The 22,735-nt window shown below is 35.4% G+C and overlaps 1 protein-coding gene and 1 pseudogene across 5 annotated transcripts in view; one reads left to right on the forward strand and one right to left on the reverse strand.

Moving 5' to 3' along the window:
• The window catches only part of DPP10 (dipeptidyl peptidase like 10), a 1,361,251-nt gene that overhangs the window by 1,047,597 nt on the left and 290,919 nt on the right, over positions 1 to 22,735 (forward strand). The window lies entirely within an intron of this gene.
• LOC116597928 lies at positions 6,119 to 6,323 on the reverse strand (annotated as a pseudogene).

The raw sequence follows: 22,735 nt of genomic DNA on the forward strand, positions 1-22,735 counted from the left end.
AAGCAGTATAAAATATGAACTAGCAATTTTTAGTACTTTGCAGAGAACCTTCCCAAAATATTAATTTTTGTATTAATATCAATTTTTATTAAACTTTAGCTCAATCTTTTCTCTTGATTATTAATTAAGTCTTGATTATTACTAATATGGTAATATAAAGACATTTCCTCCATGTATCTTTGTTTACTCTGTACTATCAAAAGTTAATTTCAACAAGGTGAGAAGTTGCTTTTCTTTTTCTGGTCAAATTGATGTTTCTCATTGTTTGGGCTTATAGTGTGTGTCTTTTTTTTTTTTAATAAAAGATTATTTATTTATTTATTTGAGAGAGAGGTAGAGAGAGCACAAGCAGGGGGAATGGCAGAGGGAGAGGAAGAAGTAGGCTCCCTGCCAAAGAGGGAGCCAGACGTGGGGCTCTATCCCAAGACCCCAGGATCATGACCTGAGTTGAAGGCAGACACTTAACCAACTGAGCCATCCAGGTGCCCTGAGCCCATAGCTTGGTTCTTTGCTCATTCTTCTGTTCTACAGAATTTCAGAATGTTTTATGCTTGTAGTAGGAATTTATAGACACATAAAGATGAATGCTTTCTGACTCTTAAGAATCTTACAGTGTGGTAAATGTTCTAAAAGAAACATTTCACTAACTATGTAATATTATAAGGGGGCTAAAGATAATAAACAATGAATCTTGGAACATTAAAATTTAATAAAAAAGAATTGTTAAAATTCAATAAAAGGTATTCTCTTTTAATTAAAAAAAAAGGTAACTAAGTGGGGGGATAAACGAAGAAAGTGCCTTTGTGATTGGAAGTGAAGATGAGCCCCCCTCAGGAGATATAGAGTACAGTATGTTAATCGTCATGTATTGAATTAACATGTTGTACTCTGTAGGTTTGCACAATGTTAGATGTCAAATATATTAAAAAAATAGTAAAGTTTCCTGCAATGGAGGGATGATGAGCTTACACCATCTCTCGTTTGTGCGTATACCAGGCCCCTAGCATCCTTTCAACCGCTCTTACTCTTTTTTGGCCGTTTTCCAAACTCAGGATGAACTGATCTTTTTAAAAAGAAAATCTGATTGAAGTGCCTGGGTGGTTCAGTCAGTCAAGCATCCAGCTTTTGGTTTTGCCTTAGGTCATGATCTCAGGGTCATGGGATTGAGCCCTGTATCAGGCTTGTCCTGGGCATGGAGCCTGCTTACGATTCTCTCTCTCTCCTTCTGCCCCTCCTGGCCACTCCCTCTGTAAAAAAATCTTAGTGTCATTTTTCTTAAAATTATCCCCCAGCTGCTTTGGGATAAAGACTAGAAGTCATTAAGCAGCCTACAAGACCCTGTCTGCCTTTCCAACCTCACCTATCACATCTTACCCCTTGCTTTCAGCACTTTCAGGATTTCCTACCATACCTCAGAACACTGTATTCCTTCCATAATCTACCCGGAATAAACTCCTACCCCATGTTCTCTCCCTCATATTAGTGATTTTTACTTATTCTTTAGATGACATCTGAGCCATACTTTCTCATCATCAGAGCTGTTCTAGACTTCTCTAACTTGGTCAGATTCCCTTATTATAACATTCATGATATGCTACCTCTCCTTTGAAGAATCTATCACAGCTGTAATTGTGTTTAACACAATGCCTGGCACAGTGTTGCTGAAAAAATAATTTAAAATTTAATGTGTAATTTAATGAACCAGAACCTCTAGCAAATGTTTCCTTAAAGTGCCAAGTGAAAGTAAGTGGCCTGTCTCTGTGCTTTCATGGCATCCGGATGGTACTTCATCTTCATATTTCTGTCATTGTATTGAACATATTCTTTATGAGTGCCTCTCCTTCACTAAACTGTAAGACCCTTAAAGTTAAGAATTTCTCTTCACTTATTTTAATGCCCTCAGAATTTTCTGCAGTAAATGGCTCATAGAAAACGGTCAGTGTTTGTAAAACTAAAACAATTATTCTCAGTCTTGGCTGCACATCAAAATCACCTGGAGAATTTATTTTATCTTATTTCATTTCATTTTATTTCAATTAATTAGTTAGTTAATTTTGAGAGAGAGAGAGAGAGAGAGAGCGAGCTCCGGATGGGGAGGAGCAAAGGGAGAAGGAGAGAGAGAATCTTAAGCAGGCTCCATACATAGCACGGAGACCAGGGTAGGGCTTGACATAGGGCTTGTTGTGGAGTTTGATCATGAGATCAGAGCTGAAATGCAGAGTTGGATGCTTAACCCCCTGAGCCATCCAAGTGACCCCCCGCACCGAGACACCCTTATCCCTTGTAATTTTTCTTTATAGTAGTTGCTGTTATTCTTATTTTATTGGTAGAAATAGAGAAACAAAGGAGTTCCCTAAGCTTGTGTAATGTATGATTCAAGATTCAAGATTGAATTTTTCTTTCTTTCTTTTCTTTTTTTTTTTTTTTTTTTTTGGAAGAATATTTCTTAATAATGGTCCTAAAATAAGGGAACAAGTAGCCATTCAAATTCTTGGGCCCTGTGAAGACCCAATAGAAAAAGAAAGTTTGAGGTTGGTCCCATAATCTGCGGTTTAATAAGCCATTTAGGTAATTCTGATGGGTGCTCAAGATTGAGAATATCTGTTGAGAGGAACTGATTTAAAAAAAAAATACCTTTTATTTATTTATTTGAGAGAGAGGGGGCAGGGAAGGCAGAGGAGAAAGAGAATCCTCAGGCAGACTCTGTGCTGAGCACAGAGCCCTTTGCAAGGCTCCATCTCAGGACTTGAGAACATGACCTGAACCAAAGCCAAGAATTGGACACTTAGCCAACTGAGTCACCCAGGGAGAAACTGATTCCTTAAAATCCAAGAGCTCTATCTAAGAAAAGATCTAAGAAGCCACAAATTAGCCAGGTAGATGAGAGTGATGTAGAAAAAAATACTATTTAAGAAAGATGATCTACCATTTGTAATATTTCAAAATAATTTGATCATGGATTTGATGTCTACCTGTTCCTTTCTGACCTTGGACACCACTCTGACTCATTTTCCCTTCAAGACTGATGCTTAATCTGCAATGTTGTAATTATATGTGGCTTAGTGAGGATACATGGAATTTGGAGCAAAATATGTAAGATTGTATTTAAGCTATTCATACTTAAAGTTTTTGTTGAAGTGTAACATACTCACAAGGACATACTCATATTATGAGGATGAATTTTTACAAACTAAACACGTCTTTATAAAAATCACTTAGGTCAAGAAGCAAAACATTATTGTGCTCCTTTGCAGTCACTGCCTACCACAAGAGAGACCACTGTTCATGCTTTTAACAGCTTAGATCTGTTTTTGTACTTTATTTTATATAAAGCTGTACATTTTCTGCTCTTGTGTATGTTGTCTTTTGCTCAACGAATTTGTAAAACATACCTACATTGTTCAGTAATTAGATAGTACCTTGTTCATTTTCCCTACTATATAGTACTCCGCTGCATTTATCATAGTTTACTGATGGTTAGAAGGTAAATCTGTCTATCTATCTAACTATCTGTCTGTCTGTCTATGTGTGTGTATAGTGGATATTGTACTGGATCATTTCTCTGATCACTCATTTTCTTATCTATTTCTTATCTATTACCCTGTTTCTTCTTTGACAACTGGTTAAAAAGAGATTATAGTAGAGGGATCACATTTTTTTTGACTACTTAAATTGTGTGTATTATATGAGAAGTGTTTATATTATTTTGAACATCCCTACATTCTTGCTCTCTTTTTTACAGATGTAGGAGACTTGGAGATCTAACTAACTACTTAAGGGCCCTACATCACCATTTGAGAGCTGGAAACTATCCAGTCTTTCTAGCCCCAAAGACCCTGGTCTTTTGATCACACAGCCATTTTGAAAAAGTCCTTACATATTTTCATAGATTTTCTGTATTCTGGAATAATTATTTTCTCATTCAATTGAAACCATATCCAACTGTATTCTAATTAAATAATTGTAAGACAAATGGTACTTGTATTTCATATCATTATTTGTAGTATTCATGTAGCATTTATCATATTTCTCTAGCCTTCTGGTTTTACATTTCATTTTTGTATTTGCTTCTTTGAATTTTTTTTTAATAGCTAACTAAATCACTGTGGGATGAATTTTGATGCCATAAATTTGAAAATATTAAAGAATAATAAAGAAGTCTAAAGTGTGAAATCTAGATTTGAAATCTTGATGATCAGAATACTTGTAGTTAGGAACTGTCTAGTGTTTAATATTGCTTATATTAGGCAAAGTTGTTTTTGTTTAGTCTAAGTCATAAATAGTTTAAATTTAACCATTGAAATCCAGTTTATTTTTTATATTTTCACAATGTGTTTGAAACTTCTGGTCCATTTGAATTATTTAACAGTTGAAGTCGTCTTCTTTTAAGCCATCCTTGAAGTCAGTAGTATTTTTATTTACACATCTTTTGAATGCATATATAATGTGTAAAGACAAGCAAGTAGAAACAAGTATTTAAACTCATACTCATTTATAGTTTTCTTATTATTTAGATAAAAAATACATACTAAATGGACTAATGAATAGTTAAATTAACCATTTATTTTACATTGTTAACTCCCTTATTGTGTCTTATGTGTGAGGTCAGAAACTTTAATTAAATTTACTGTCATTTTGGCATAATTAGAACTGTCCTTTCTGCATGATGGGACATCAGTCTTCATGAGAATAAGCTCTTTCTAAATAGAAAAGTTAAAAACTGAATGAATCTTTTAAAATTGTGTCTAATGGAAGGAACAAATCCATTATATATGTGATAAATTTTCTGTGTTGGTGTTTGTCTTCTAGAATTGATGCTGTGCAAAAGAACAGTTTTGTTATCCTCTAGAGTTGGACACATTTATTTCCATTTATGTTTCTACTAGTTTGTAACTGTGCAGACAAGACCCTCTTTATGATAAATATCTATTTTAACTAAGAAGTAATCACTGTAAAATGAATCCTGCATGCACTGCTGCCTGAAAAACTGACTCGTCTCTAGTGAATTATCTAATTAAATTCTGAGCCTTAATACTTCAGTGCCTTATAATTACGGACACATATTTAAGAAGTCTGGGGGAGTGCATGATCTGGTCATGGGACTATCTAAGCTATTAAGCTCCATACACTTGGGGCACACAAATATTTCTGATAATCCTGTTAATAATAAACTCAGGGAAATTTCAGCCTTGGAAAGTGACTCTGTTCAAATATATGGAACTTGAAGTTGACCCTGAGAGCCTCCTGCAGAACTTACAGAATGAAACTTCTCTGCTCTCTTGTAGCTGCTGTGACTAAAATGTCTCCCCTTAGTTTTTTAAGTTAGTTAACTTAAAACCTAGTTAACCTTCTCCTTACTAATGAGTATTGATAAGGCATGAAATAATATATTAATGTCACTTTTGGAGCTACACACACACACACACACACACACTTTATAGTGCCTATATATTTACCTCTTTTAGGGAAAACCAGTTAATATTAATGATTTAATATATGGATTTATCTCATTCAAGTCTTGTTTTTGTCATATTTAAGTATAATTTTTCCACTTATAGGCAAAATCTTTAGAATACTTTGAGAAATACTGTGTTAGCAAAATACTGTCATACTGTTAAAGTCCTGTTCTGGTAACCCAATGCTGTGTAATTACTCAAAAATTTAGTAGTATAAAACACGAATTTATTATAATTATGGATTCTGTGGGTCAGGAATTCTGGAAAGGCTCATCTGTGCTGTTTCCACTTGGGGACACTTATGTGATTGCTGTTGGGTGTTACCTGGGGGCAGGACTTGGGTTTCCCTGTGTGTTAATAGGGTGGTCAGGTGGATTGCCTTAAGCTGGTAGGCAGGAGGCTGGGCCCAAGGGAGGAACAGTGTTCAGAGGGCAGGGATGGTCCCATAGGGGGCCCCATGCCCCAACACCCTGTCTTCCTGGGTCCTCTGCACTGGACTGCCCTGGCTTCAGTCTCCTCCAGGTTTAGCGTGCACCCTTCTCCATGTTGGCACTTCAGGTCATAGACCTCCTAGAGTCTAGGCACTCATGTATGGCCACAGCTGCTGTTGGGCACCAGCTAAGGGTACACCTCGGGGCAGATGGGGCAGATGTGCTGAGCCCCCACTGAGTGGCTACCATTGCTGAGCCAAGGCTGCAAAGCTGTGTCATATCTCCATCCCTGGGCCAACACCCAACCTACCACCCCCAACTGGCACCACCTTGGCCCAGTCCATCCTGGCCTAACTGTACATGGGTTTGTTTCAATTAGCAATAATCGCGCCTCGGATAAACCTCATTGGCTACGATACTGCCACTGCGCAAAGCTTGTTTCAATCAATATATATACAGGATGGCAAATGTATTTTCTTCTTCTTTTTTCTTAATAACATTTTCTTTTACTAGCTTACCTTATTGTAAGAATACAGTATATAATACATATAATATAAAACGTATGTGTTAACTGTTTCTATTATTGATAAGGCTTCAGACCAATAATAGGCTATAAATTAAGCTTTTAGGGATCTGAAAGTTATAGGGAGATAGTCCCTCCTGAGTCGAGTAGGCACCTCTAACCCCCACATTGTTCAAGGTCAACTGTATTAGTCTGAGCGATACAACAGAATGATTCAGTATTTGTATATACTGCAGAAGGATCACCATAAAATGTCAAGTTAGCTGGTTATTTTCGTAAATCTAACTAACTCATTATGGTAAACCAGAGTTAAATAAATAAAGGAATACTTATCCAAGTTTGGAATGAGCAAGCCAGAAGGAAAAGTTGACTTAGTAAACTACAGAGACAATTTACAGATAGTCTAGAGGTGGGAATGCAGGCCCAAATCAACACAAATTTAATAGTGGTTAGAATGAATTTAAGCATGGGTTTTATAACAAAAATATGTTTCTTAAGGAGAAGAATAAATGAAACAAGATGGTATTGGGAGGGAGACAAACCATAAATGACTCTTAATCTCACAAAACAAGCTGAGGGTTGCTGGGGGGAGGGGGTTTGGGAGAAAGGGGTGGGAATATGGACATTGGGGAGGGTATGTGCTTTGGTGAGTGCTGTGAAGTGTGTAAACCTGGTGATTCACAGACCTGTACCCCTGGGATTAAAAATATATGTTTATAAAAAATAAAAAATTAAAAAAAAAATTAAAAAAAAAAAGAAATGGTACTTCACAAAACCAGGTTGCTCAACAAACAGTAAATTGACTGAATCTGAATCTTATAAATCATTGGGTAAAAGAGTACAGATTCTCTGTGGTAAAGAAGTTTGACTTCAAAGATTAGGTACATGTAAGAATATACTAAAGGATGGAGATAAACTCATTTAGATCATTGCAAGAATATTCTCTCTTTTGACCTTTAATGTTCTAAATACTTATTACTGTTTTTGTTGTTGTTCCTGTCAAACCACCAATGTCTGATTTCATTTTTCTCCCAATTAAAAGTTGTATTTCATAGATTAAAAAAAAATATGTTTCTTAAAATAGATGATAAAGTGTAGTAACTAATACACCAATTTAGGTATTTTCATTGGCCATAAGCAGTGTGAACGTACATTGTCTCATGAACTTTAAAAACATTACTATATTTTTAGGCCAGGTTCATAAAACTAAACTATCTAGAGATTCACAGACCTGTACCCCTGGGGATAAAAATATATGTTTATAAAAAATAAAAAAAAATTTTTTAAAGTTAAAAAAAACTATCTAAAACTATGCTGTCTGGTATTGTAGCCACTTGCCACGTGTGGCTATTGAGCACCTGAAATATGCTTATTCCAAATCGAGGTGCACCATATAAATAAAATATTTTATAATTTGAAGACTTACTAAAAAAAGGAAAAGTGTAAAATAATGTGTCATAATCATGACAAATTCATGTTAATTAATGTTAATGTTTATGATATATTGGATTAAATAAAACATATTAGCAAATTGATTTCGCTTCTTTCTTTTTATCTTTATTATTATGGCTACAACAAATTAAACTTATACATGTGCGGTTTGCGTTACAGTTCCTTTGCTTGGTGCTGCTTTAGAACACAGGTATTCTAAATGCCAGGGAAAAGACACTTGAGATGCTGTACCCAACTGGAGACTGTACCCAACAAGGAGACAATCCTCATTCTCCAAGATTTAGAAATTATAATGAAGGAATTAGATATGTAGCTGTGCAAAGGGAAAATCTGGCAAAATATGAGGAGAATAATAGATATAATGAATGTTGAAGGGTTGTCACAGAGAATAGAAATTCCTGTGTTGGGTTAGGTTGATTTCAATATCTTTCTTTAATCCAAGAAAAATAATAGTCTTCCCTCTGAAATACATTATACCACAAACATAGAAGGAAAGAAAAGTGTGGCTCTCTGGTTAATATGTTATGTTTGAAGTCATGCAAATTATACACTTCCTGATTTTTCTTGGTACAGATTTCAACCAAAATCAGATTTGCTTTATTTGGTCCTGTCTGTTTTGAAAGGATCAAATAGAAGATAACATTTCATAAAACAATAATAGTAATTTTTGCTAGAAATAGCAAAAACAGAATGTGAATGCATAGAAAGAAATCCAAAAGTAGTGTTTTCTGATTATACCAGGAGACAGCAATATTATGATTCCTAATTGGAGTTTACACTAATTAACTTCTCATTGCTTTTATGTTGCCTATTAAAAAAATAAAAACAGTTAAATATTGTGTGTTAGTAAATTAACTAGCTTGAAGATAGTTTGTGGTGCAGGGGACCTCTTAATTAGACAAACGGAAAGGACCATAGCATTTCAGAAGAAAGAAGGAGTAGGGAATATAATTAGAGTAATGAGGCTATGCATTTTTGAAAGACCTCAGCCAGAAAATGACCAAGGCTTATTGTCAGAAAATTAAGACTTGATTTTTAAGAGCAAAATGTGTGTTTATATATAAGATTTAATTCAGTGTACCTGAAGCATAATGAAGTATTACATAATTGTACTTAGTTTTACTTACTTATATTTAATTATGTTTAATTTAACTTTACACACATTTTGCCTCCCTTGAACATTTGAAAATATTTAAGGCTCTGACTGGGGCTTAATTTGTGTGGCACCCCCAACCACCAAGTATCCTGCAAATGCACACAACTGCCCTGTGTTTGTTGAATAAATGTATGGCTGGGGGAAGAAGGGGCCAAAGCTTCACTACTCAAGGAGAGAAGACGCATTCTGTGCTGCTGCTTCTCCCCCCAACCCCCGCTTCTTCTGAACAACTTTCAACACCTTGTCTCAAAATAACAGGTACTTTCCATAGATGATGAAAAGCCAGTGGTATTCATGTAAAATTGGATCTTCATAAAAGAGATTAATTAAATAATTGAACTTCTTCACATATAATTTTTCACCTTAAACTAGGTTTATCACATATAATTGTGCACTCAAATTTATGAATAGTGTCTGATTGACATAATTTTAATCACTTTTTTCTTTCTGAATAGGAAATGCCTATGATATTTCAAATGCAAAAACATTAATAATTTCAGTATAATGATATCACTTTGTCATTATTACTTTTTCCTGTATATGGAATTGTGGAATACATTTTTATTTATTTATTTCACGATTGCATTCCACTTTGTATGTATGCCTATTATGTATAATAACACATTCTGGGAGGAGAGCATTTTATTAATAACTTACATCATCTTTATTTGCATAGTCAATAATGCCATGAGACCAAAATAGTGGGATGCATATAACTGACAAAATTATAACTGACAAAATTAATTTTACATTTATTGATGTAATGTAAAATATAGGCATTTTGCAAAAGGTATGGTGAAGGGGGAATTTTTTAAAATAATTATGCTGTTGATAGTGATGATATTAATAAAGAACAGAGATTTGAAATCTGACCATAATTGACTTAGAATTAGATCTATGCATATTAGATATTCATTTGTGAAATACAATGAGGTCTTTTTTTCCAGAGAAAAATCTCCAAATTATTCTATAATATGTTAAAAAAAAGCCCTTTTTTTCTGTTATTGGACATTTAGGTTATTTCCAAATTTCCCACCATATACATATATATTACGTTGTGGTGATCTCTCTGCACTTAAAACTATGTTAACATTTCTCATAAACCATAGGTCAAATGATATTAATTTTGTAAGGCTATTGAAGCATATTCCTATAATTATTTCCAAGAGGTTTATCTCAAATAACATCGCTCCATCTCTGTATTATTGTGTGTACTTTTTTCAATTTAACCTTTTAAGCATTATTAATTTTTTGGATGAGAAAATTGAATAAAAAGTTCAAGAGATTTGATGAAGATTTACTAGATAATAGCAGAGCTGGGATCACAATCAAAGGTCATGATATTAATCACAACGTTAAGATGATTTTTGAATGTAAAAATATTATATTCATTAATCATAAATTAATGCAATAACTATTCATAGAGATCTTACTGTGTGCCTAGAATTATTCTATGTACTGTGGATACAGCACTGAGCAAAAAAAACAAATGAGAATCCCTTGTCCATATGGAGCTGGCATACTAAGGGAGAATATAGAACATAGTTAGATGATTAGATGGTGATAAGTGCTGAGGAGAATTTTTATCTTACTTTCTACTTTATTTTTTCTTTAAGTATAGACTCACATGATTTGTGGCATAGCACAGACATGTCTGTCTTCTGTACTCATCACCAAAGCTTCCCTCTGTGGTAATATCCTTCGTAACAATAGCACATTAACAAAACCAGGAATAGTGCAGTCATCAAAAATTGCAGTAGTGCATTTATCAAAAACTACACAATAAAGTGAAGTATTTTATTTTCCCAGGTTTTGCATGCGCTCATTTTTTTGGCATGCCTTTGTGCATGATTCTGTTGCATTTTATCACATCACCAACACCTCAACTGACATACAGATCTGTTCTGTCTTCACAAAGGAAATCTCTCATGCCACTGCTTTATAGCAAATCCTCCCTCCACTTTTCAAATCCCTGGAAACCACTGTTCACCATTTTATAATTTTGTTATCAACAGAAACGTGTATCAGTGGAGTCATATAATACATAACTTTAGAGATTGGCTTTTTTTTTTCATTCAGTATAATACCCTTAAGATCCATCTCAATTGACATGCCTCTCATAGTTGGTTCCTTTTTATTGCTGATGAGTATACGAGGATATATAAAGCAGAAAAGGAAATGCCATTAAGAAGAGTGCAGTTCTCTAGAGAGTGTTTAGGGAAGGCATTCCTGAGGGAGAAGCAGCAAAGCATATGGTTAGGGATGTGCAAGTAGGCTGAGAAGGAGTTTCCAAGGTGGAGGAAGCATCAGGACCTTGGTCCTGAGTAAGAGTCTGGAGCAGCAGAGAAACCTGGCGTGACTAGAGCAGGGGAGAGAGAGAGAGAGAGAGAGAAGCATAAGGAGATCATGACAGGGTTAACAGTGGGGCAGATCTTGTAGGACTCTGTAGACCCTATATGGCTAGTGGAAGTGCAGTGATTACATAACAATGGGGACTCAACATTTTCCAAAGATGTTGCTTCAGAAGCTGGGAAGCCTGAAAGGACTAGTGAAAGTGAGCCCTTCATAATAGCAGAATACCTTGATTGGAATTTTACTTTTAAAAGGATTGAATAAATTTAGTGTTCCATGTATGAAATGTTGGTGTTAATTCTATCAAATCTTTAATTTTGGCATGAAGTGGGAAACACACATATTCCATTACCTTTCATCATCCATCACCCACCAGTACCTGTGGGCCTTACCCCTCTTTTTTTTTTTTTTTGAAAAAAATTTTAATTTCAGTGTAGTTAACATACAGCATTATATCAGTTTCAGGTGTTCAGTACAGTGATGCAACAGTTCTATAAACTCAGGGCTCATCATAAGTATACTCTTAATCTCCTTCACTGATTTCAGCATTCCCCCACCCACCTCCCCTCTGATAAGCATAAATTTGTTCTTTGTAATCAAAAGGTTGTTTTTTGGTTTGTCTCTTTTTTTCTTCATTCATTTGTTTCATTTCTTAAAGCCCACATATGAATGAAATTGTTTGGTATTTGTATTTTTCTGACTTACTTCCCTTCCTTCACTTAGCATCTAGATCCATCCATATTGTTACAAATGGCAAGATTTCATTCTTTCTGTGGCTAAGTAATATTCTATTGTGTATATCTACCTTATCTTCTTTACCCACTCATCTATCAGTGGACACATTCATCTATCAATGGCTGCTTCCATTATCTGGCCATTGTAAATAATGTTGCAATAAACACCAGGATGCATATATATCTCTTTGAATTGTTCTTTTCATTCTGTTTGGGTAAAAAACCAATAGTGGAATTACTGAATTTTAGAGTCATTCCATTTTTAAACTTCTGAGGAAACTGTTATTTTCCACAGTGGCTGTACCAGTTTGCCTCCCCACCAACCGTACACTGAGGTTTCTTTTTCTCCACATCTTTTCCAACACCTGTTGTTTCTTGTGTTTTTTATTTTAACATTTCTGATAGATGTGATACCTTATTGTGGTTTTGATTTATATTTCCATGATGATAAGTGATGATGAGCATCTTTTCATGTGTCTATTGGACATCTGTATGTTTTCTTGGGAAAAAAATGCCTATTTTTTAACTGGACTGTTTGTAGGTTTGGTGTTTTTATAAGAGGGTTGAGTTGCACAAGTTCTTTATATATTTTGGGTACTAACCCTTTATCAGATACATCATTTGCAGATATCTTCTCCCATTTGGTAGGTTGTTTTTTTAATTTTGTTGATTGTTTCCTTTGCTGTGCAGGAGTTATTTTGGCATAGTTCCAATAGTTTGCTTTTGTTTCCTTGCCTCAGGAGACATATCTAGGGGAAAAGAGCTTGGCCAATATCAGAGAAATTACTACCTTTGCTCCCTTCTAGGATTTTGATGTTTTCAGGTCTCACATTTAGATCCATAATCCATTTTGAGTTTATTTTTGTATATGATTGTAAGAATGTGGTCCATTTTCATTCTTTGGCAGGTAGCTGTCTGGTTTTCCCAACACAATTTGCTGAAGAGACATTCTTTTTCACAATGTATACTCTTGCTTCCTTTGTTGAAAATCAGTTGACCATGTAAGCATGGGTGTATTTCTGGGTTTTCTATTCTGTTCCATTGATCTGTGTGTCTTTTTTTGTATTAGTACCATATTGTTTTGATTACTATAGCTTTCTAGTGTATCTTGGACTCTGGGATTGTGATACCTCCAGTTTTTATTTTTTTTTTTCCCCAAGATTGCTTTGGCTACTCAGGGTCTTTTGGGGTTCCATACAAATCTTAGGATTGTTTATTCTACTTCCGTGAGAAATGTTGTTGGTATTTGAATAAGGATTGCATTAAATCTGCAGATGCTTTGGGTAGTATGGGCATTTTAATAATATTTATTCTTCCACTTTATGAACATGACATATGTCGCCATCTGTTTGTGTCATCTTTAATTTCTTTCATAAATATTTTGTAATTTTCAGAGGACAGGTCTTTTACCACCTGGGTTCAGTTCATTCCTAGGTATTTTATTATTTTTGGTTCAACTGTAGATGGGATAGTTTTCTTAATTTCTCCTTCTACTGCTTCATTATTAGTGCATAGAAATACAACAGATTTCAGAACATTGATTTTGTATCCTTCAGCCTTACTGAATTCATTTATCAGTTCTAATAGTTTTTTGGTGGAGTCTTTAGGATCACATATATAGAGAGACAGAGAGACAGAGAGACAGAGAAATAGTCATGCCATCTATGAATAATGAAAATTTTACTTCTTCCTTACCAATTTGGATGCTGTGGGCATCACTCTTAGGGCTTAGGAATTTACTGGTAGAACAGACATGGCATCTTCAATTACTCAGAAGACATTGCATTGGAGTGGGGTGCTCAGCATAGCAAGGTCTCATGCAAGTCAAAAGAAATCGAGCTGAAGTCCAACCAGACATTGTCTGTACTACTTTAATTTCATATCAAATGGCAAACGCTAGGTAGGCCCCCCAGAGAATCCACTCCACTTGGGAAATTAAGATTTGAGTCAGTCTTAGCCTGTGACCCTATCTGAGAATAAGGGGTACTAAGTCGCTCTGATAGTCCTCAAAAGCAGTTTAAAAGATGAACAAAACTCAGGAAGTCAAATTTGCAGATGTTAATGAAAATTATGAATTGATCCAGTGTTGTGGGAAGCTGGCAGTCCTAATTTTATCCAGAGAAAAATGCTGATAACAATAAACTCTCAGGTAAAAACATAGCCAAATACATAGAAGTTCATTAATTTCTGCTAAATACTAAGCTTTCTGTGAAAATTTGATCTGTTCTATTCTGTATTATGTAGTTCAACTCTTACCCCTGAGTATTATGCACTGCATTTCCACTGTCAATAAGCTCCTTAAGGGCATACACTATGTTTTTATGTTCTCTTTTTCCTTTTATTAATTTTCCCTTCCATGCCTAGAGTGTAGTAGAAAGCACTAAGCACTCAGTTACTATTCAGGAAAGGGATACATTCATCTTACATTAAAGAACATAAGTTGTGACTTGCACGTGTATGCCACAATGTTACTACTGCCGTAAACTATTCTAGACAATACTTTCAGTGAGCACCAATGTCTTATTATTATCTCTCTCAGTTGTAACAAAGAATTAAGAGATAAAACTTAGCTGCCAGGAATAAATAAGGGAAAGTCATCATTATGATGATTTGAACACTTCTGGGGAAATGGCATTCATATTAAGTTGATTTTTATTTAACAATTGTATCTTTAAAGGGGAAAAATTACTTCTCTGAAGGAGTTTAAAGCATTCCTGCCCCTGATATATTAAAGGGAAAACAAAAACAAAAATGAAACCAACGACAGCTGAAGAAACACTGACTCTCACATGTTTATTTTTCTTCCTGAAAGTGTTAGATAGTGAAACCTGAGAAATAAATTAAAATGTGCTTTTAACTATTTATAGTATCCTGTCACAGAAATTATAATAAAAATAAGAGTTCTTTTATAGTATTAATTAATTCTTAGGAAATTGTCAATATAGTTAGCTTTCTGGAATTACAACATTTGTTTGATTGTTTTAATTTTTGTTTTTATATGTAAATCTCTCACATCACCTGCCACAAAGGTTTCCGGGAATGATATGATGGGAGATAAACAGTTGCTATTTCTGTAGGTCCTTTCATGCTAAGACTCTTTCCCATTTACTTTATATTAATTCCTAAACTGACATGTACTTAGAAATCAGGTATGAGAGTGTAGTCTAGGTAGAGGCCATAGAAAATACAATACAACTTGGTCAAATTTGTAAACTTCACAGAGGGGATTATTTGTACTTGTCCCACAATTTATTTCTGCACAAAATTTAATGTATATCCTATAACTATTCAGCCCTTTCCTCCTATCAAGCGTAAAATTCTGGTTAGAGGTTTTTGGTCTGACTCAGTTTAGGTCTGGCCCATTTTAGGGGTCAAAGCCAAATGAGGCCAGTCTTATTTACCATTCTCACATCTGCGTCCTTAAGGGCAACATAACACATGGCATTCTAGCATATGCTGCCTAGAAGATGGAACTCCACATGGAAGGGGTGTTCTGCACCTGCTGCTACAGTGAACTGAATGGTGAAAATGAGTTTGGGGTTATTTCCTTTTGCTTTCCTTCATCATGCATTTTTTGTTTGATAAGCACAGAGACTGTTTATCTTGAAAGTTTGTCTCGGGGCAGGCCTGGGTGGCTCAGTCAGTTAAGTGTCTGACTCTTGATTTTGGCTCAGGTCATGATCTCAGAGTTGACCTCTGCCCTGGATGTGGAACCTGCTTAAGATTCTCTCTCTCACTCTCTCTCCCTTTGCCTGTACCTTCTTTCTCTCCTTCTCTTAAAAAAATAAAAAAGGAAAAGAAAAGAAAGAAAGAAAGTTTATCTTGATCATTGCTTAAATTGTTTCCTCCCCGCTGGGTGAAGAAGGTACTCTGGGAGAGTTCCAAGAAATGACAGTGTATTTATGTTAGGGGAGACTTTAGAACACTCTGATTTATTGCTGAAGAATTAAGAATTAAGGTGCTTGGGTGGCTTAGTGGGTTAAGCCTCTGCCTTTAGCTCAGGTCATGGTCTCAGGGTCCTGGGATCAAGCCCCGCATCTGGCTCTCTGTTCAACAGAGAGCCTGCTTCCCCCTCTCTGCCTGCTCGTGATCTCTGTCAAATAAATAAGTAAGTAAATAAATAAATAAATAAATAAATAAAATCTTTTAAAAAAATGAATTTAAGAAGGCCCAGAGAAGTCTAATGACATAAAGGTAAGCAGTGGCAGAGTTTGACCTGGATATTAGGTTTCCAGATTCCAAAGTGAAAAAAACTTTTTCACATTATTTTTTAAAATGTTCCATATGAATAGGGGAGGAAAAATTGTATTCCTTCAAAAAAGTTAGAAAAAGACAAATGTATCTTAATCCCTTTTAAATACTAATTATGTTGCATTTGTTCCCACACATCTATTCATTCATTTTGCAATAATTATGAGGAAATATGCTTCAGCAGCTAGGAATAAACATGGTTATGTATCATTCCCACCATTCATTTGAAGAGTTTGCGCTCTCATGGGGCATTTGTTTAAATAGTGGAAATGGGGATGAGGCTCAGCCTTTAAGAGCCAGAGAAAGCTCAAAATTCCCAGGAAAGAACATCAAAACTGTACCTCGAAGGTTTGAGTAGGAATTTTCCAGGCTTAAAAAAATAAAGTGGGAGGATGCCTTAAGGCATGCCCACAACCAAAGTTATGAAAAGTCCTAGCTTGTGTCCAGAACAATGAGATAGTTGACATGGCAGGAGTGTTGGAAAATGAAGTGTGGAAGTGATTCAGGGAAAGTTTAAGCCATCCACTCGCTAATTATCTTCAATCTCTGAAGTTAGTTCTGGTGGGACAAAATAATGAAACTTCAAATCCTTGATCACTTACAGGCTCAAAAAAAAGAATATGACTTTTTGTTACCAGTCAAAGCTGTGTATTATTCATGAGTGTATCTCTATGTGGCCCTTCTAGCCTTTTTAAAAAGATTTTATTTATTTATATGAGAGAGAGAGAAAGTATGAGTAGGGGGAGGGGCACAGAAAGAGGGAGAAGCAGACTCCCTGCTCAATGCGGGAACATTTTGGGGCTCAGCCCCAGAGATCACGACCTGAGCCAAGGTTAGACACTTAATCAACTGAGCCACCCAGGTGCCCCAGCACTTCTAGTATCAATGGACTTGGGAAGATCACAGGAAACAAGTGTTTGCATTCCACCGTCTGATCAAGGGCAAACAGTAAACTTGTTGTCCTGGTCTCCTGTCTTCCATGTTCTTATGCTTGGTATTCAGGGTTTTCCCATTATGTTATTGATCTTAATAATACCTTTTTATTTGGGAATGGAAAAATGGGAGGTGGGATGAGGGGGCAGGGGACAGACAAAAAGAAATTCTAAGCAATCCCTATGGTTAGAAATAATACTCTTAAACCTAGGGTGCTGCACTGGGATCTGGTACCATTTTCTTTAGGTTTCCCACTTCTGGAAAGCAGCAACACAGATGAGTTCCATCCCCTCCCTTCTCATTGTTTACTGAAACTTCTATCCAAGGGAAAACAGCCAGGACCTACTTGACTACTACTTCCAGTCAGGTGACTCTTTCTTTAGTTAAAATTGAAATCAGTAAATGCATTATTAAACTCTCTTCTCATCCAATATTGAGTATGTATATGTTCAGTATATATGTATATTTATATGTATTTTTCTCCATGTAGGTAAACCATCCTATTCTTGTATTTGTCAGGTGTCTTCAGTGTGGATAAGCCAAAACCTACAACAAGTCCATGGTTCCCTTTTGATGGGGTGGGAATTTCTTTCCCTTCCAATTGGGCTTTCCACATTCTACCTTTTTTTTTTTTTTTTTTTTTAACTTTTGTACTCCTAATGTATTTTGCATCCTGGCAATGGTAACTAAAAGGATTATTTACTCTCATTAGGATGGATGAAATCATCAGTGTCCTGATAAAATATAGGTATAAGGGTAGGATAAAATGGAAGACACTGATAATTGAACATCTCTGAGACCAGCAATATCACCTGCCTTCAGCTCCTTTCTTTGCAGATGGTAAAGAGCTAAGAGGGTGTCATTTGAGGAACTGAAGTCTAAAGCTTTTAGGAAACTAGTCAAAGTAGTATATAATAATGTTAGGGAAGATAGACATTTTGTTTATTTTGCCATTGCTGGACTACAGGTTTTTCCAACTCTTCCCATTCTGTCTGTAATAGTTTAGCCTCATCATGTATACAAATGTAATTTAATTTGAATACTAATTAGTGAGCCTTCACTAATAGAACTAATATCTACTGAACCTGATGAAGAATAAATGTAAAATACTTAGAGGCTATGACCCTAGCCTTTGAGAAGCTTGTAATTTGATATTCCCTCCTTGACTCATTTTCTAGTTCTGTACACTACCCTCTATCCCTGACACCAAATGGCACTTCATGCCCATTCCCATCCCAGTATTGTCCTGCAGAAAAACTCTAAGCAAGAAGTGAATGATAACCTCCTATAAAATTCCAAGTGAGGTCATTCTTCGTTTTGTTAAATAATTAGAGGACTCTTTTAAAAGCTGTCTGGCTATAATGTTCAAGACCATTTTGAGGGATGCTTTTGCAGAATTACAGCACTGAAATCTTTTTTATGAGAACTTCAAGATCTTTGAAAAAGTCCCTTTGACATGAGAATATTGAAGTCTTCCATGCTATAGTGGCAGCTTATATTAAAAATAAAATCCAAAGCCTTATCTCATTTGTAATTTCTGAATTTGTTTCATAAACCTAGATCAAATAAACTTTTCCTAAAATAGCTTATAAATGATTTTATTAGGGCAAAATGTTAGAGGATCAGCCGTATTTTGTATTTCTCTACTTAGAACAAAAGCACTCCCCTAAGAGTCTTGAGTGGAATCAGTATCTTGTTAGAATAAAATCCATTTCTTTTATGTTTCATTGTTCAAATGCATTTTACTTAATAACTCAATTAGACTTGAAAATAGTACTCAAATAAATAAGTCATTTTAACTTTTGCCCCATAAAATCTTGATTAGTTGGAACAAAACTAATAAGAAATATCAATTAACCAAAAGGAATAAAATTTTAAGGCAACTCAAAAGTACCTTGAATTTAGAAAGCTATAATCAAAAATTTGGCAGAAATGTGCTGTAGGATATAATCATCTAATTTGATTCCTTTGCTTTTTTCTGGTTTCAAGTCACAATTTAGGTATTTTAATCTTCAGGGATCTGTAGAGCAAGCTTCCTTTTGTGCATTAAATTCTTCTTATATCAACCAGGAAAGTGGAATAAAGTCCTGAGAGTAGAGTCATCATGGAATGAGAGAAAAGCTTCTGATGCTTCCTCAGTTAATGGGGGTACTGCACAAATTCTGCTTTCCGTGGCATTGTGCTGAAAAATTATATATGGAAAATATATACATGATACGGGAGTTGGCCTAGTAGATAAATTAGAAAAAAGTGCAGAGAGAAAGACTCATTATGCAGGACGGCACTCTTCAAACATCAGCCTAGAAAAGTCAGTGATAGCATGAGGAGCTTTGTATGAGAGGCTTTAGCTACTTCCTCAATGGATCTTAAGACTCTTTATTCTTCCAGACATTACTGACAAGGGAAGACATAGTTTCTGGTCTCTGTGAATTACCACCTACTGATGGATGGTGGAGGGAGGTCAGTAATTAGGCACAAAAACAGTTGTCGATAAAAGACATGACCACTGTGTCCACACTATAAACACATGTGCACTTTGAAGGGTGTATAGTCATTAAAAGTAGCATTTGTTACCATTTCAGTTACAATTGTCGTTTGACTCTATGGAAATATGGCAATGACACCACATAAATTTAACGCATTTATACACTTACCCTCTTCTTTCACCAAAATATAACTTTCTCTCCACTTTTCTGTTTATGTTAATAGTGTTATTACCCACACGACAACTAGCTTGAAAGCCTTAGTTTTGCATCACCACTTACCCTGTTATGCTTTGATACCAACAAATTGCAAGGACTTACTGAGGCCTCTTTTCATTCCCCTTCTTAGTTGGAAATCTAAAAGCCATGTCTCTACTATAGCTAGGTACCTCTTGTTTAAGCATAGCTTTTTTTGGGTAAATAGATTTTCTGAAAACCTTAAGGGGCCAGTGCCTACAGTTGAATAAGGTACTCAGGAGGAAACCCGCTATCAAGGTCAACAAAATTAGCCCAGAGCTGACTTTCTCCGGTTGTTTTCTATGTCTGCCTTAAGTGTGTTTCTTTTGTGTGCCAAATGTGGGTAATTACTCTTCACCCTACTCAACATGCTTTGTCCTTTCCTGTCTTGTTCTGTGCACCCAGATGCCTCTCTGACCTCTGCCTGTTCTATTTTTTTAAATCAAACTTTTCTATCTTTAATGTTTAGTCCAAAGATCTTATCCGTGCATTTTCTCCTCATCCCCTCACTTTAAGATGACCTTTCCTATCACTGAGATTATCTACTACTCTTGTGATACTTTGTATATATCAGTGTGTGGGAGTCAGAGCATCTATGTGCCATTTGACCACATCAGTTAATTCTATCTCTGCAACCCTACACTGGTCAGAATCGCTATAATCTTTCTCCTGGATGGCTACAATAGCCTCCTAATTGGTCTTTATATAGTCAAAGCATCCCACCTCCTCTCTAGTTCATTTTCTACACAGAAATCATATTTTTTTTCCAACTCCAGTATGACCATGCCAATTATTTGCTTGAACTCAATCAGTGTTGCTGCATTAGGATAAATTCCCAATCTTCTTCAAGATCTACGTGATTTGTGAACACAGGTTTGTGTCTTCATCTCTGGCTTTCCTTCTCCATTGTATTTTATCACTATCTATGCTTTAGGCATATTTCGATGTAATGTATTTTTGAATATATCATATACTTCTTCTTACCCCAGTCTTCATATAAACTATTCCCCCAACGGTTATTCTCTTTCCTACCTCACACCTATCCCAGATCTATATCTGTGATGATGTAATTCTACTGCTCAGTATATAGAAACAATTCCATCCATGTAGCTTGGGCAGAATTGATCCCACTCAAATCATTTTAGTTGTACACAAAGGGGTAGAGAACATTTCTAAGGCAAGTCCAAAGTTTGTCAAGAAAAATGAAAGAAATAAAATAGATGTTAGTTAGGCAACAGGGAAATTCTACTACAGTCAGTAATGGCTCTTATAATAATACATAATTGCAAAGTTTTTTTCACAGTGATATATGAGTAAATTAGTGATATATGAGTAAAAAATGAGGAAAAATCATCAGATATTGTTCATGTATCAGTCCAGTGGCTAAAGTAACTGACCTGCTTCTTTAGCCTAGTTAGAAATTGTCATACTCATAACACCATTATTAACATCTCTTTAACCTCATTATTGTCATGGCATCCCTAAAATATTTTTCAGACCTGACAGCCATAATGAAACAGGTGATTCAAAATGTGCCCCAAACCCTACTCATGGAAATATACATAGCACATTGCTGAGATGGATGAAGAGAGAGTCCCAGTGCACCTAACAATACTGAAATATCTGCTTCATTTCACTATTTTACATGTAGAAACTGATCCCCGGTTTTTTATGTTGTTGTTTTTTGCTTTGTTTTGTTTTATTTTTTTTCTTTCATGAAGTTCCCAGTAGCCATCTGTTTAGACTGTGACCTATTTTCTTTCTCAGCTTTTCAGTTGAAATGAGAATCAACTTTAAAGCTTATTTAAGGGAATGTGAAAAAGCTAAATATGGGGTTGCAGCTGGTTCAGACTTTCTACTGAAACCCTCATGGCCTGTTATAATTGAAGATCTATTTATGTAATTGTCATGAAGTAGGAAAAACAAAGCTGCATGTTACATCATTTTGTCTAAGTGAGATATGTCAAAAAAGACATTGTCTTAGTCTTCTTGTTTAAAGAATTTAACTCTAAAATAATAACTTGGCCCACACTTGGATATGTTTAAACTGACCCTCATGGTATTGGTTCAAATATGGGCTAAAAATTATAAAAAATAATGAGTTGTCACTATTTAAATATTGGAAAATTGTCCATATAAGCCCATGTTTCTTTCTTTCTTTCTTTTTTTGTCATCTTGAAAACTTGGAAGATACAGCAATAATAACATGTTGAGATAGCATTTCCTCAGGGAAACAATGACCAGCCATCCTAGGTCAGTTTTGCCTCAGATGTGGCGCTCATCATATTTAATATTATTTTATTCTTGCACACTTCACTTATTTATATTACCTGTCAAACCTATGTAGACCTTTCAGATTGTAACCATTACTTATCACAATGTGAACCTCCAAAAAATGATTTGACCAAAATGAACAGTACAAGGAGTGCAATGTGCAATTATCAATATTAATGTGAATATTAAGACAAATCACTCAGGTGACTAACAGATCACAAATTGAATAAAGTAGAAGTTGTTTCAGCACCAAGTCAAAGAGAATGTGAATGTGGTTGTTAAAAAAAATTGTGAGTTATTAGTTTTACAAAAAAAGTCCATTAGCAGGTAGCCAATATTATTGCTCTTTGGCTTTGCAGTAGCACCGCTGGCATCTCTGACTGCTCTTAACCTTTCCCCCGTGTGTGTCACTTAGTTGTTATGAGATGGCTGCTCTAGTACCTGGTGTCTCAT

Source organism: Mustela erminea, chromosome 8 (assembly GCF_009829155.1).
Source record: "Mustela erminea isolate mMusErm1 chromosome 8, mMusErm1.Pri, whole genome shotgun sequence".
Lineage (NCBI taxonomy): Eukaryota > Metazoa > Chordata > Mammalia > Carnivora > Mustelidae > Mustela > Mustela erminea.